We start from the raw sequence: 14407 nt of genomic DNA on the forward strand, positions 1-14407 counted from the left end.
AAAAAAAGGTTTTATTTAAAGTCCAGTTAGTTAACATGCAGTGTAATATTAGTTTCAGGTGTACAATAAAGTGATTCAACATTTCTGTACAACATCTGGTGCTCATCACAAGTGCACTCCTTAATCCCATCACCTATTTAACCCATCACCCAAAGTGTACCTTTACTCCACCAACTTCCCAACCCCACCTCCAAGCCAACAGCTCCTGAGCCTGGGCTTCTGTAGTAACCTCCTAACTGATTTTATAACTTCCATGTTTAACTTATTTTTTTTAGTTTAATGAAGTTTTATTTTTCAAAATGTGCAGTTGGTGCCTCTTCATTGGCAGCTGGGGCATCTCCACCCTTGGTGTTTCTGGTATAAATTACTTCAGCTCTGTGCTTTAAAACCAGTTTAATAAGTCCTTTACTAAGGAGCACCTGAAGGGCTGCCCTGGCCAGGGGACCTTGAATCTTTAGTCTCTCAGAAACAACAGCTACGGTTATAAGCTTATCGTTGGGAGTTTCCTTATCGAGTTTGTCATGTGTTGGTTTGTTAAACAAGACCAGGTTATTGAGCTTGTCCTGAACTTTATCTTTGGACTTCTTCTTTTTGGTCTTGTCCCATATTTATTCACTGGGTCTTTGTCTTTTTTGGCTGACTTTCTGGCATCTTTCTTCTTGTTGTCGTCCTTGGGTGGCACTGTGAAGTCACCCACTAAGATGTCAGACAAAAAGAAAGCTAACTTCCATGTTTTTCTTTCTTCAAACTCTTCTCCACACAATGGTTAGAACTGGGATAAGCCACACCACTGTAATATGGTATCCCCAAAATAGAGTGTTTCAACCAAGGTAGACATTTAATTCTCTCTCAAGTAATATTTAATCTAGGTGGGAGTTTTCAGCTAATGGTCTGTTCTACTATTGTCAAAATATGGTTTTTTGTTTTTTGGTTTTTTTTATTTATTTTTTTTATTCTTATGTTAATCCCCATACATTACATCATTAGTTCTAGATGAAGTGTTCCATGATTCATTGTTTGTGCATAACACCCAGTGCTCCATGCAGAATGTGCCCTCCTCAATACCCACCACCAGGCTAACCCATCCTCCCACCCTCCTCCCCTCTAGAACCCTCAGTTTGTTTTTCAGAGTCCATCGTCTCTCATGGTTCGTCCACCCCTCCGATTTCCCCCGCTTCATTCTTCCCCTCCCGCTACCTTCTTCTTCTTTTTTTTTTTTCTTAACATATATTGCATTATTTGTTTCAGAGGTACAGATCTGAGATTCAACAGTCTTGCACAATTCACAGCGCTTACCAGAGCACATACCCTCCCCAGTGTCTATCACCCAGTCACCCCATCCCTCCCCCCCCCCCCCCCACTATTTTGGGCCCCAGACTCCACTTGTTACTGTCTTCCAGCAGCAGGTAGGAGGGAGAGGGCCAGGGGAGCACATAACCTTGTTCTTTTAGGGAGACTGCCCAGGAGCTTGGAGCATTTATATAACTTCCTGAAGGTTACACAGCTATTTGATGGCTGAACTGATTGGATCTGAGGTTTGTGTGACTCAGAAGCTGTGAGACCACTCTTAGGGGAAAGAAAACGTATAACTATTGCACTCCAAATTAACATTGCACCTATAAAAATTCATATTTTGAAATAATTATGTAATGTTTTCAATTATTTAGAGTATGGCAGTATTAAGAGTGAAAAGATAAATAGAAATAAGAATATTTGAAAAGTATATCTGTGGATGATAGGAAACAAATATATCACCATGAGGAAAAAGTATTCACCTTCTGCTGATGGTGTTGGAAACAGAGGTGAGAAAGAGAGTCTCTCTTGTGGGAGTTCTTAACTGCATGGAGCAAAGTCCTCAATAAAATTAAAAACTTAATTTTCAATTCCATTTCTTGGTTGTAGTCACTAAATAGCTCTAGTAGAGAAGTGTTACAAAGTGTAAGTGGCTGCTCTCTCAAGTTACCATCAAGTAGAGAACAGGTGAGTCAGACTTCAGGATGCCTAAAGCTATGGCCTTAACCCTGGGCGCTGATCCCTGGCTATATCCATGCCTATGAAATCAGAATTCTGGGGATGGGCCCTGTATGAGTTCACTAGGACTGCCATAACAAAGCATCACCGTCTAGGTGGCTCACAATTATTTGTTTATTTTCTATGATTTATCTTCTCATGATTCTGGAGATCAGAAGTCAGAGATCAAGGTGTCTGAGGGTTGGTTTCTTCTGAGGCCTCTCTTCTTGGCTTGTAGATGGTAGTCCTTTCCTTCCTGTTCCTTCACAGGTCTTCCCTCTGTACCTGTCTGTATCCTAATCTCCTCTTCTTCACTTCCTTCCCTATTTTTATAAGGATTAGAGCTCATCCCCATGACGTCATTTTACCTCTTTAAAGAACCCATCTCCAAGTACAGTCAGATTCTGAGGTACTAGGTATGGGACTTCAACATATGAATTTTGAAGGGACACAATTCAGCTCATAACAAGACCAAAGAATCATTGTTTTTAACCCCTGCCCCCAAGTGGTTCCAATATGCAGCCAAATTTGACAGTCAGTATCCTTTGTAGGATTCTCTAACCTGGCTTTGAGTAGCTTAAAAAAAGTAAAAAACACCAGTACTTAGGCATCACCCTCAGAGGTTTGATTTGATCTGTGTGGGATGGGCTATTGTTAGTTTCTAAAAGCTCCTTGGTAACTTAAATATGTGACCAGGTTTGGACACCACTGTCCTATTGGTTGTATTTCTTAACTGTAAATTAAAGCATATTTCTTATCTTTCTCTAAATTTTTTCTCTGAAAATTCATAAGAAACACACCTCCTTTTCTATGAAAGATGTATATTCAACAAAGTAGTATTCAGGTCTAAAAAAGAGCTAAATACTTCCAAGGTGGTATAGTTTCAAATGTCAAGCATGAGTTTTGCAATATAATTTTGCATTAGGCTTACTGTGTTTTTCTGCTTAATGAAAATAAATCAAAGCAACTTGGGTATATCACTCAGAAAGCCAACCAAGTTAGGTAATGGACACTATAATGATTAAGTTGACTAAAATGTGGTAACTTTTAGTGAGGAATTTTTTTAAATGTAACTTTTTTACTTTATTCTTTTTTAGATCACAGAATTTCCCTTTCAGCAAATACAAAGTTTATTAAAAAATTTTTTTAATTGAAGTATAGTTGACATACAGTGTTATATTAGTTTCAGGTGTACAACATAGTGATTTGACAATTCTGTACATTGCTCAGGCTCACCATGATAAGTGTAGTCCCCACTGTCACCATACAATGTTATTAAAATATTATTGACTATATTCCCAATGCTGTATTTTCATCTCTGGGACTTATTTATTTTATAACCGGAAGCTTGTACCTCTTAATCCCTTTTGCCTATTCCTAGGGAGGAAATTTCTTGATTAAAGAAATGATGTTTTTCAGCTTTCGGGAGGAGGCTGGATTTTCCTTTCCAGATGATATCAAAATCTGATGGAAATTCATTGATTTCATCAGGCCAATTACTGTGTTTTGAAGTGAAGCCACTTATCTGGCATTTTTCATTACAGCTTGACAACAGCTGGCTCCTTCCCAGAATGCAGTACTGTGACAGAGATTATTTTATGAAGTCATGGATCAGCTGCCTTTGTAACTTGCTTTAACTGATTATGTGTATGTTACTTCACTCTCTGGGCTTAAAAGAAGGCTGCACTTAGGTGAGGAAACAATATTATTGTTTCATTGATAAAAGACCATTTCTTTCATGCTATATTACACTGTCTTTCCCATTGTGCCTTAATAATATTTTTGGTTTCAGGTTTTTTTGACAGTTGTTTTTAAATACTATAATTTCTATTTTGACTGAATTATGTAGCTTTAGAAGCAGTATTTAAGATCACAAAAACATCATTTGAACTATATAAGTATACTGTTCCAGGAGCGTAGTTGATTTTTTTTTTTTAAAGATTTTATTTATTTATTCATGAGAGACAGAGAGAGAGACAGAGGCAGAGGGAGAAGCAGGCTCCCCGCGGAGCAGGGACCCCGATGCGGGACTCGATCCCAGGACCCTGGGATCATGACCTGAGCTGAAGGCAGACGCTTAACCGACTGAGCCACCCAGGTGTCCCGCATAGTTGATTTTTATTTGTCCTTTCTCTGTTGATTTCTGACAGAGATCTGAGGAAGTGAGCTTTTTTTTTTTTTTTAAAGATTTTATTTATTTGAGAGAAAGAGAGTGAGAGAGAGCAAGCAGGAGCAGGGGGGTGGGGGCAGAGGGAGAGGGAGAAGCAGGCTCCTCACTGGGCAGGGATCCTGACTCAGGGCTCCATCTCAGGACCCTGGGATCATGACCTGAGCCGAAGGCAGACGCTTAAACAACTGAGCCACCTAGGCGTCCCAGGAAGTGAGCTTTTAAGTAAAACAAAACAAACAAGAAAAAACTTCAACTATTATTACAAATGTGCAGTACATAGTCACTTTCTAAAGTTGTGGGGTACCCATGTCTTGCTGGAACTACAAGAATTCCAAGGGCTGAGATTAAATTAGATCTAAGTATATCAATAAGCATAGATACCTCTACTTTTGCTTTTCAGTTTATCCATTTTCATCCTTTTTTTAAAGATTTTATTTATTTTTTTGAGAAAGAGAGAGAGGGAGCGCAAGAGCAGGAGGAGGGGGAGAGGCAGAGGGAGAGGGACAAGCAGACGCCTTGCTGAGCAGGGAGCCAGAAGCGAGGCTTGATCCCAGGAGCCTGAAATCATGACCTAAGCTGAAGTCAAACGCTTAACCGACTGAGTCACCCAGGTGCCCCTATCCATTTTCATCTTTAATTTCCCTTCATACCACCATCTAACGTCTTTTTTCCCTTTCCTTTCCTTTCCTTTCCTTTCCTTTCCTTTCCTTTCCTTTCCTTTCCTTTCCTTTCCTTTCCTTTCCTTTCCTTTCCTTTCCTTTCCTTTCCTTCTTTCCTTTCCTTTCTTTCCCTTCCCTTTTCTCTTTCTTTCTTTCTTTCTTTCTTTCTTTCTTTCTTTCTTTCTTTCTTTCTTTCTTTCTTTTTCTTTCTTTCTTTCTCTCTCTCTCTCTTTCTTTCTTTCTTTCTTTCTTTCTTTCTTTCTTTCTTTCTTTCTTTCTTTCTTTCTTTCTTTCTTTCTTTCCTTTCTTAATTGCATCATTTCTCTTTGTCTTTGTACAACACAGATTTTCCCTATCTGGAAAATTCTTCCCCGCATAACCCCTGATACCATTCATTGAGTTTCTTAGTCTTTTCCCTACCAAAATTCCAGAAAGAATGATGTATTTCTTCCTTACCACTAAGCTTTGGGCCTCTTGTTTTTACCACTCTAAACCTCCCCCCGCCTCAGTAATTATGAAATCAATTTTCTTTTCTAGAAGTTAGATTGGCATTTCAAAGCAGGAAATAAAAAGTATGAAGAAAACTATAAAGAGAAAAAAATTTTTCTATCTTCTTTAGAAAATGAAATTGGAAATACAAAAAGGATACATAAATTTTATCTATTATGAACATTTGATGAGTAAGTATGGTTGTCCCAAAAAAAGATTGTGGCTTCCTCCAAAAGATAAGATTGGAAGATAAGTCTGTCCTAATTTATCCTTGACATCGTCATCACAAGTACTCTTGTCTAATGATCCATAACTAAGGCTTTGACTATAGTACCTGATGATGGATACTCGGATGGTTTACTGCAAGATGTTTTAAACAGATCTCTCCTGATTTGGAAATTTTTCTTGTAACAATGCAGGAATCCCATTATTACTAGAATATCAGAATAACTGCCACATTTGCTGGAGTTGCCCGTAATTTATAAACTTTTATTTTTCTTTATTCCTTTATTTCTTAATTATTTAAATTAAACAATTATGGTGACAGTATTATATGAAAATTATTAAATCAAATATTTTTATAGAGCATATGACAAAAAACACTTCTTTTTTCTCTTCTCTTACTGCCTTGTTTCACTTACTAGAAGAACCACTTCAATGTTTTTAGCTACTTGTTCTGACATTTACTTCCTTATTTGAAAATAATATGCCTCTTGATTAATCATTTTTACTTTCTATTAGGCTATATGAGGATCTTTACTTACTTATACCTCATCTTTAAGTTCAAAATCCCACATAAATTGCTGTTGTTTCCAAGCATGCTCTGATTTGAAATGATTTGAAATGAAACAAAACTGCACTAAATAATTTGGTTTATGTAGTAAAGTTAAAAACTTTACTTCTTCCTTATATAATTTATTATGTCTAAATTTTTAGTTATATCTTTTCCCAGTATCTTCTTATGACTATGTCAGTGCTTTCCACAGTTGAGTGATCTCTTGTGTGACTGCATTTCTTTTCTTATTTTTGTTGTTATTTTTAGCTGGAGTTAATAATTGCCTCATTTTTTCCCTTTAATGTTTTTGGAATGCTATGTCTTCCAATGTCCTCTAACAGTTCTGCAAAATATCTCCAGTACAGTATTCTGTATGCTCAAGCAGCCAGATAATTTACCAACTCCCCTTTTTTCCTGCTTCTTAGAGTCCTCTGCCTCCTGCCCCTGTGTGCACTGTGTTCACAGGGCCTGAGGCACAGCTGTTACTCTGGGAGGGCCCACTGCCTCTCTCTTTGTTTTCTAAATCCATGTCCTATTCCTTTTTAGTTTATTTTTTGGTTTTGGTTAAGGCATAACTTGTAGTGGCTTCTTGAAAAAGTGTGTTTGGGAAATGAATTTTGTAGACTTTGCATGTCTAAATGGACTAATTCACCGCAAGTTGATCAGAGAAGTTAGCTAGATCTTTTTTTGAGGGGCCTGCCCACCCACAAAATATCGTTATACCTAAGCCTTTTCTCTTGGGCAGTTTAGTTTCACCAGAGAAGGATCCCCAATCTCTTGACAAGGGGAATGCAACCTGAAGGCAATTTCTGTGATCATTGTACAGATTTTCACATATTGCGCTTGTTTTCAGCATTGTACCTTTCACTTGCCCTCTTTCGTGACTGCTGTGCCTGAGTCTGAAACCTCTGTCATTTACTTTCTCTGGAAAATAAACCTCAGATTTCTAGTGGGTGCTGAAGGTTAGGACTTGGGAGCTGTGATGTGCTGGTAAATGTTTAACAACTAGCTCTCTAAAAAATTCAAAACAAAACAAAACTCTGATTTGTAGCATTTGCCACCTTCTCCAAATATTCATCTTATAGTTGATTTCAAGCTACCAATGTGAGGTCACTGCAGAGTTCACCCTTGCAAGCTGGTACAAACCAGCTGCAGCCCACCAGTGATTGAAAGAGTCTAAAAATCCCTTCATTTTAGCAACTGCCCTTACTTTCATCTTCCAAAGTACCCAGCATCTCCATTTCGTAAGCATTTCCAGGGGCAAATTGGCTTGCTTCTTGTAGTCATTGGCTTGATTTTTCTCCTCTCTGCTAAAATGTTCCCTCCATCTGCTTTCCATCTTCAAATGTTGGATTATAGTCACTTCTTCATTTCACTGAAGTTGGAGTTTGTGTTTTTGTTTCCTGTCATCTTTGTGGTTTCAGAATTTTGAGAGCAGAAGGGAGCAAAAAGACCTTTATGTTGCCATCATGATACCAAAGGTTCTACTCATTTTTCTAAATAAAAGCTAGAGTTACAAAATGACACCTGTTGTTGTTAATAATATTTTGAATAATCTTGTCCAAATCTTTAAAAACCTAACTTATAGCATAAGATTCTGAGAAGGAATTTTTGACTTTGCTACATAGACCAGATTATTCAGTGCAGCTCTGTAGTACATACATTTCAGATCAGGGCGTGCTTGGAAATTGCAGCAATTTGTGGTGGGATTTTGAACTTAAAAGATGTGAAGGAATATGGGTAAGGGGAGATATAGTTCAAGTGTTGAGTTACCTTGTGTTGGACCCTCATAGGTCCTTTATCAGATATTGTAGCCAAAGGTAATATTGAGTTCTGAGGAAGGTAATTTTGGAGGGAGATTGGGTGAGGGTGGGGATAGGGGCATATCATTTCAATTTTCAGATTAGAAATACAGAATTAGAAACATAGAATGTCCTAATAAAATGTGTACACCTTTTAGATGTTAATAGCAAAAACATCCTGTTGTTTTTTTTCTATTTTTGGTCAACAATGATCTACAAGACAGGATAACATAGTGGTTAAAGCATAGAATTCTCAGTGCTTCTATCTCAGGGTGTTAATCTGCCAGATGCTAGTCATGGGACTTTGAGCAAGTTTCTTCATCTCTTGATGCCTCAGTATTCTCATCTGTAAAATTAAGATAGGAATAGAAACTCCTCATATTTTGAGGATTGAGTAAGTTAACATATTTAAGGCACTTACAGTGTGTGAAGCATAGTAAGTGCTTGATAAACAGTAGTTATTGTTACTGTTGCAATTGGCATTAGTAATAACCAAATTTGCATTGATTAATACTTGTCTACTTATTAAAATATACATCAATATGTATTAATGTCACATTAAAGTCATAATACCCACATGTTTTACTGGAATCTGTTTTTGTGTGTGATCCATAGTTCTTTTGTAGCTTCATCACCCTTCCAATAATTTGGTAGATAGAAATTCAACACCAACTATGTACAGTTTTACTGTGCTAAATGCTGAGGTTATAGGGTTTCCTAAATGGACTTATTATTTGGACAAAAAAATAATATTAGAACCTTTCCTCGTTCTTTTTTAAAATTTTTAAATTCTTTAAAAGATTTTATTTATTTATTTGAGAGAGAGAGAGTGAGAGCATGAGCAGTAGGGAGGAACAAAGGGAGAAGGAGAAGCAGACTTAGGGCTCGATTCTAGGACCCTGAGATCATGACCAGAGCCAAAGGCAGATGCTTAACTGACTGAGCCCCCCAGGTGCCCCAGAACCTTTCCTCATTCTTCACACCAAAATAAACTCCAAATGGATGAAAGAGTTAAACCTAAAAAAAAAAAAAAAAAAATAGAGCCACAGAAGTACGGATAGGAGGTATGGGTGAATATTTCAGTGTATTAGATGTAGAGGAAGCCTTTCTATTTATTGACATAAAATCAGAAACATTAACACAAAAGATGGGTACATTTTACTAAATAAAAATTTAAGTTGTGACTGAGGGAGGAATCATCAAAACAAAGTCAAGAGTGAAATGCAAAGTAGGGAAAATAATGACAGCACATATGATACATAAGAGTAAATTTAATTGCCAATTAACTGGAAAATGGCAAACAGCCTAAAAGAACACTACACGAACAGGCCATTCACAGAAAAAGATGTTACAAATGTAAAGATCTGCAAAGTTCGTCACTAAAATTTAAAGAAATTTAAATCAAACAAAAGATACTTTTCATTTATTGGGAACGGTGGTATGGGTAGAGTGGGAGGAGACACACGTATGAACAGAAAACCACCATTTCCAGGGTCCTGAGTCAAGGGAGAATATCCTTTGGGGGTGGGATTATTTTGGCTTCCGACCTGAGTGCCCAACCCCCTCCTTATCTCTGCTTTCGTATACCTTCTTGAGTGCTCTTTCCTTGCCTTTTTGTTTCCTTGGAAAAATACCTTGGCAGGCTACCTGAGATTTAATGAGGCCTTCCAGCTGTGCATTAGTCACATATAGCAATTACTTCACATTCATATGAGCCAAGCATGTTCAACATTTAAAAAAAACTCCCTTCTGAAGAGCTAGAGTTGCCTGGTGTATGGCCATTTGGTTTGATTTTGATATTGTTTTCTGAGACCTTCTGCTGTAGATCCCTGTATACATCTTCCTCAGGGGCCCTGACTCTAGAGGGAAACAAACCAAACCAAACCCTTAGAGCTTCTGGGGGAGAAAGGGACTAAATTGGTTTGTTTGTGGGTTCACTTATTCATAAATATTTACTGAGTACTTACTATGTGTCAGATACTACTCTAATCATTGGGCATGTAAGAGTGAACATAGGTTTCCAGGGAGCTTATTCTGGGTGGGGGGAGGGACAGACAATTAAAAAAATTAAATAAAAATTTCAGATGGCTGCTGTGAAGAAGGTAAAGTCAGGTAATAAAGAGTAGAAGGGTGGGGGCACCTGGGTGGCTCAGTTATTAAGTGTCTGCCTTCGGCTCAGGTCATGATTCCAGGGTCCTGGGATTGAGCCCCGCATCGGGCTCCTTGCTCAGTGAGGAGCCTGCTTCTCCCTCTCCCTCTGCCTCTCCCTGCTTGTGCTCTCTCTCTCTCTCTGTCAGATAAATAAATCTTAGAAAAAAAAGAGTAGAAGGGTAGAGGTAGTCAGATAAATATATACATATGTACACGCATTACATACACACACACACACACACAATAGTGCTTCTCAAACTTTAGTGTGCATCAGAATCACCTGTAGGACTCATTAAAACATTAAGATTCCTGTGCTCTCTCCCTCAGGGCCCCTGATTTAATAAGGGCCTGGTGTGAGTCCTGCAAATGTACCTTTTTTTTTTTTTAAAGATTTTATTTATTTATTTGAGAGAGAGAGAATGAGAGACAGAGAGCATGAGAGGGAGGAGGGTCAGAGGGAGAAGCAGACTCCCTGCCGAGCAGGGAGCCCGATGCGGGACTCGATCCTGGGACTCCAGGATCATGACCCGAGCCGAAGGCAGTTGCTTAACCAACTGAGCCACCCAGGCGCCCACAAATGTACATTTTTAAAAAGTTGTCGGGTGTTGCTGCTGCTGTAGAGACTACACCTTGAGAACCACTGGTGTAGATTATTAGGTGGCCCCAGAACGCCTCCAAAGAGGTAATGTATTTGGGTAGAGACCTGAATGATGAGAAGGAACCAGTGAGATGAAGATGGTCAGTGGTGGGGGGTGGGGGGTGGAGGGTGAGAATGAAGAGCTTTACAGGTAAAGCAGAGAAACTGTGGTTTGAAGAAAGCCTTCAGAGTGGCTAGTGAGGCTAGTAATGAATGGAGGGGATGGGGCAAGAGATGAACTCAGAGAGGAAGACATGGAGAGCAGGGGTCCCCTACTCTGAAAGCACACTTTAAAACAACCACAACAATAGCACAACAACAAACCAGTGCTGGAGTCCACCTCCAGAGACTTTGATTTAATTAATCTGGATGGCACTTAGGTATTTTTAAAAGCTCTTTATGTGTTTCTGATGAGCAGCCAAAACTGAGAATGATGGATACAGGCCCTTTGTAACTGCGTAAAGATTTTATTTCAAGTGTGATGGGAAGCCATTGAGAAGTAGAAGACATATGTGGGTTTAGTTTCTAGATGCTAGAATGGATTTTGTAAGGGGTTAAGAGTGAATGGGGACACCAGTTAGAAAATGTTACAATTGTCTAGGTTAAAAGTGTTGTTGGCTTTGTTTAGGCAGTAGTGGTGGGTATGGTGAAAAATGGGTTGCAGGATGGTGGATGGGATTTTGGGTAGAACAAAAGAGACTTGCTGGTGGATTGGATATGAGAAGTGAGAGAGAGGGAGCATCAACTGTGATTGTAAGGCTACCTTTCAACTGGGTGAAAGGTGACACCATTAACTGTGAACATTAGGATAGAAACAGTTTTGGGGAAAAATAAAAAAGCTTTTATTTTGGTTTTGTTAACTCAAAGATGCCTTTAAGAACAGTGAAGAACCAGATGTGTTTTAGGGAAAGAAAGTGGGAATGAGGATAAACCCATGCCTTGCTCCTTTGACAGGCCTGTTATGATAGCTGGCTAGGAAAGGAGTATTGTTCATGTAGATTTCACATGCATCTTGGAAACAGTAACCTCTTCTGTAAGTGTGTGGCTTTTTAAATGGGTGAACACAATCATGGCAAGAGCTTTCTAGAAAACCTGTGAGCTTGAGCTGGTGGGCATATGGTAGGCCCTCAATAAACATTTGTTGAGTTAATCAATGAATGATGAGTGAACTGGGGACTTCTATATATCAAGCCTATTTATCATTTTCTTGGGTGATTTGTATTCAGATTACATTATGTAGGGAATAACAAATATCCGGTGGCTAAAGATTATGTCCCAATTAGATTATCATAAAAGATTTAACTGGTCAATGAATCCAAAAGGGTAGAAGGCTTTTGGTGTAACTTGTGTTGAATTCCTTGTGATACCCAAGGCAGAGGGATAGTAAATTGGATCTCCCAAGACCTGTCTGGATTTCTAGTTCCATGTCATGTTTGCCTTTTTGCTTTTTCTCATGAGCCAGTGTCATCTGTGGTTTTAGCAGAATCAGACCAGATTTGGAACCTGCCTTCATAGAAAGTTCTCCTGCTTCTCTGTATGCCAGGGTGAGGAGAGGTTTCAGGGGCCAGAGTTCTTATAAGCCAGCTTGGTGCAATGTGGAATGTGGGATCATAGGGGACTTACCTGAGATTTCAAAGATGATCAATATTTGCCTATATGTACCTTTTCTGATGAACCAAAAGTCAGAATTTATTTCTGAAAAGGAGAGTCAGTTCCCACAACTAGAGAGATCAGAGAAGAAGCTGAGAATGGTTGCCAGACTGTACTCAGATGCCCAAACTTATGAATGATCATGTGGAGTCACTCCTTAGTTCAGGCTGCACTGTCCCTAAATCATGGAGTGGAGAGATACCCAAACTCATTTCTCCTTATTAGCTCCATTTAGGGACAAATGATTCCACTTCAGTCTTGTGAAATGGGAATTAGTAGTTAAATCCAAATCTTAACAACTATCATCCAAGTTCTGAAGGGAGGGAAAAGCTCTATTTGTAAAAACAGCTTGAAAATTCACTTAGGGGCACAAAGTGAAACAGAGGAACATGTTGGAGGCTAGACCCAAGGTCGCAGGGGAGAAGAGGTAAGTTGACATCCTGCCATAAGGAGGGGAGTTTGTTGTGCTCTTTCCAAAGAGGTAAACAGAGAAAGAGAGGAGAGAGAAGCTTGCAGATGCTGCAAAGCTGGGTGAAGGGACCTGTGGAAATAATCCAGTGGTAGGATGGCCAAAAGATAAGTTAAGAAGAGATGCTCAGTGTTTGATTTGAAATTGTTTGCTTTGCTCTTGTATATACTCCTTTTATATCTCTCTTTAAATAATTGACAAAGTCTCTCATCTTCATGGAAGCTTTATGTGAGTGGGGTAATGGATGGGGACCTCAATAAAGCTTGAGTTTGGCATTGGGTCAAATGGTGGAGGACAGACAAAGCTGTGGAAGTAGGAGTTGAACTGACCTTGAGAATGCAAGTTCTGCCCCATCCTTATCCTCTACACACCTAAGGAATCCTCAGAAATTTTGGGCAGGGCTTTGGTGGGAGACCCAGACCCCAGGTGACTATTGAGTTGTAGAATTTTGGATAGCAAAGATGATTTCTCTTGAAAAATCTAGGGTTCTTGCTCTTTTAAAGTAATTTGGGCCCCAGTGGCTCTTCTTCAGCTTTACTAGATGTTGCATTAAACCCATGCTCCTGACTCATGAGTTTTTTCACTGTCTGCTTCTCTAACTAGTGCAGTGTCCTTTGTCTGATCTCCCTTTGTTTTGGATCTGATTCTCCTTCCCTTGCTCCTGTGGCTTTGTGGGAGATCAATTCTTCAGTTCTATACCTGGGTAGGGAACTATTGTACCCTGTCCAGCACCTGAACCTGGAAGACCTCTGATCACTCAGGAAGGGAGATCAGACATGATTAATGTTCTGGAAATTGTTTACCTGAATGTGACTATGGGTAGACATTTGTTTTCCAAAGATCATGTATACCACGATCACATGGATTTAAACAGGTAAGGATTTATGGCATATCAAATGATATTAAGAGATCATTTCACTTAAGAGAGGAAGAAGACAACAAAAGATTCATTATTAGCCATCTTGTAAACCCCAGAACCAGTGCCTTGAAAATATTTTGTGTACTGCAAATATCAAAGTCAGCACATATGTTTCTGGAGGAAATAATTAAAAATGCTAACATAAGATAATTTAAAAATATTTTAATATTTCTACTGAGTCTATTTTGCTACTTCAGAATTTGCTAAATATAAGCAGGCAGAATTGTAAACTAGGAAAGTGGTTTATATGTGCATACTGACCTTTTGACTTCACTCTACCAGTTGCTTAATATTCTCCTATAATGAAATTGTTTCCAGTAATAAAATTGCCTTGCAAAAACTTCTTAGGTTATCTGAGGTCAAAATTAGACACCTAGAATAACAAGAAAATAATTCTTGCCTAAGGGCTGCTTTAGACAAGAGAAGCATGGTTGTGAAATCATTGTAAATGCATTTCTTCCTGTAGAATTTGCTACTTAGGAGGTTCATTGTGTTTCAGCTAAGAGTCTAGAGGTGGCAATAGTGGAAATAGTGGCCTGAGGAGATCAGGGATACAATAGGGTACCTGACTTGAAAGGCTATACAATTTGTGGTTAAATTTGGTGAAGGTTTAGTTACAAAATGAACAAACATATATGTTTTCACACCATGCTGATTTTAAAATAAAAATTGCATA

General features: G+C 38.7%; 1 protein-coding gene and 1 pseudogene across 3 annotated transcripts in view; one reads left to right on the forward strand and one right to left on the reverse strand.

Annotated features, from left to right (window-relative positions):
• PLCL1 (phospholipase C like 1 (inactive)) overlaps positions 1-14407 on the forward strand; it is a 365254-nt gene that overhangs the window by 148819 nt on the left and 202028 nt on the right. The gene's annotated exons all lie outside the window — the stretch shown is intronic.
• LOC123838525 (small ribosomal subunit protein eS25-like) lies at positions 288-2365 on the reverse strand (annotated as a pseudogene).

Source organism: Mirounga angustirostris, unplaced genomic scaffold (assembly GCF_029215605.1).
Source record: "Mirounga angustirostris isolate CCGP_5_RB_7025 unplaced genomic scaffold, mMirAng1.0.hap1 SCAF_3, whole genome shotgun sequence".
In the NCBI taxonomy this organism is placed as follows: Eukaryota; Metazoa; Chordata; class Mammalia; order Carnivora; family Phocidae; genus Mirounga; species Mirounga angustirostris.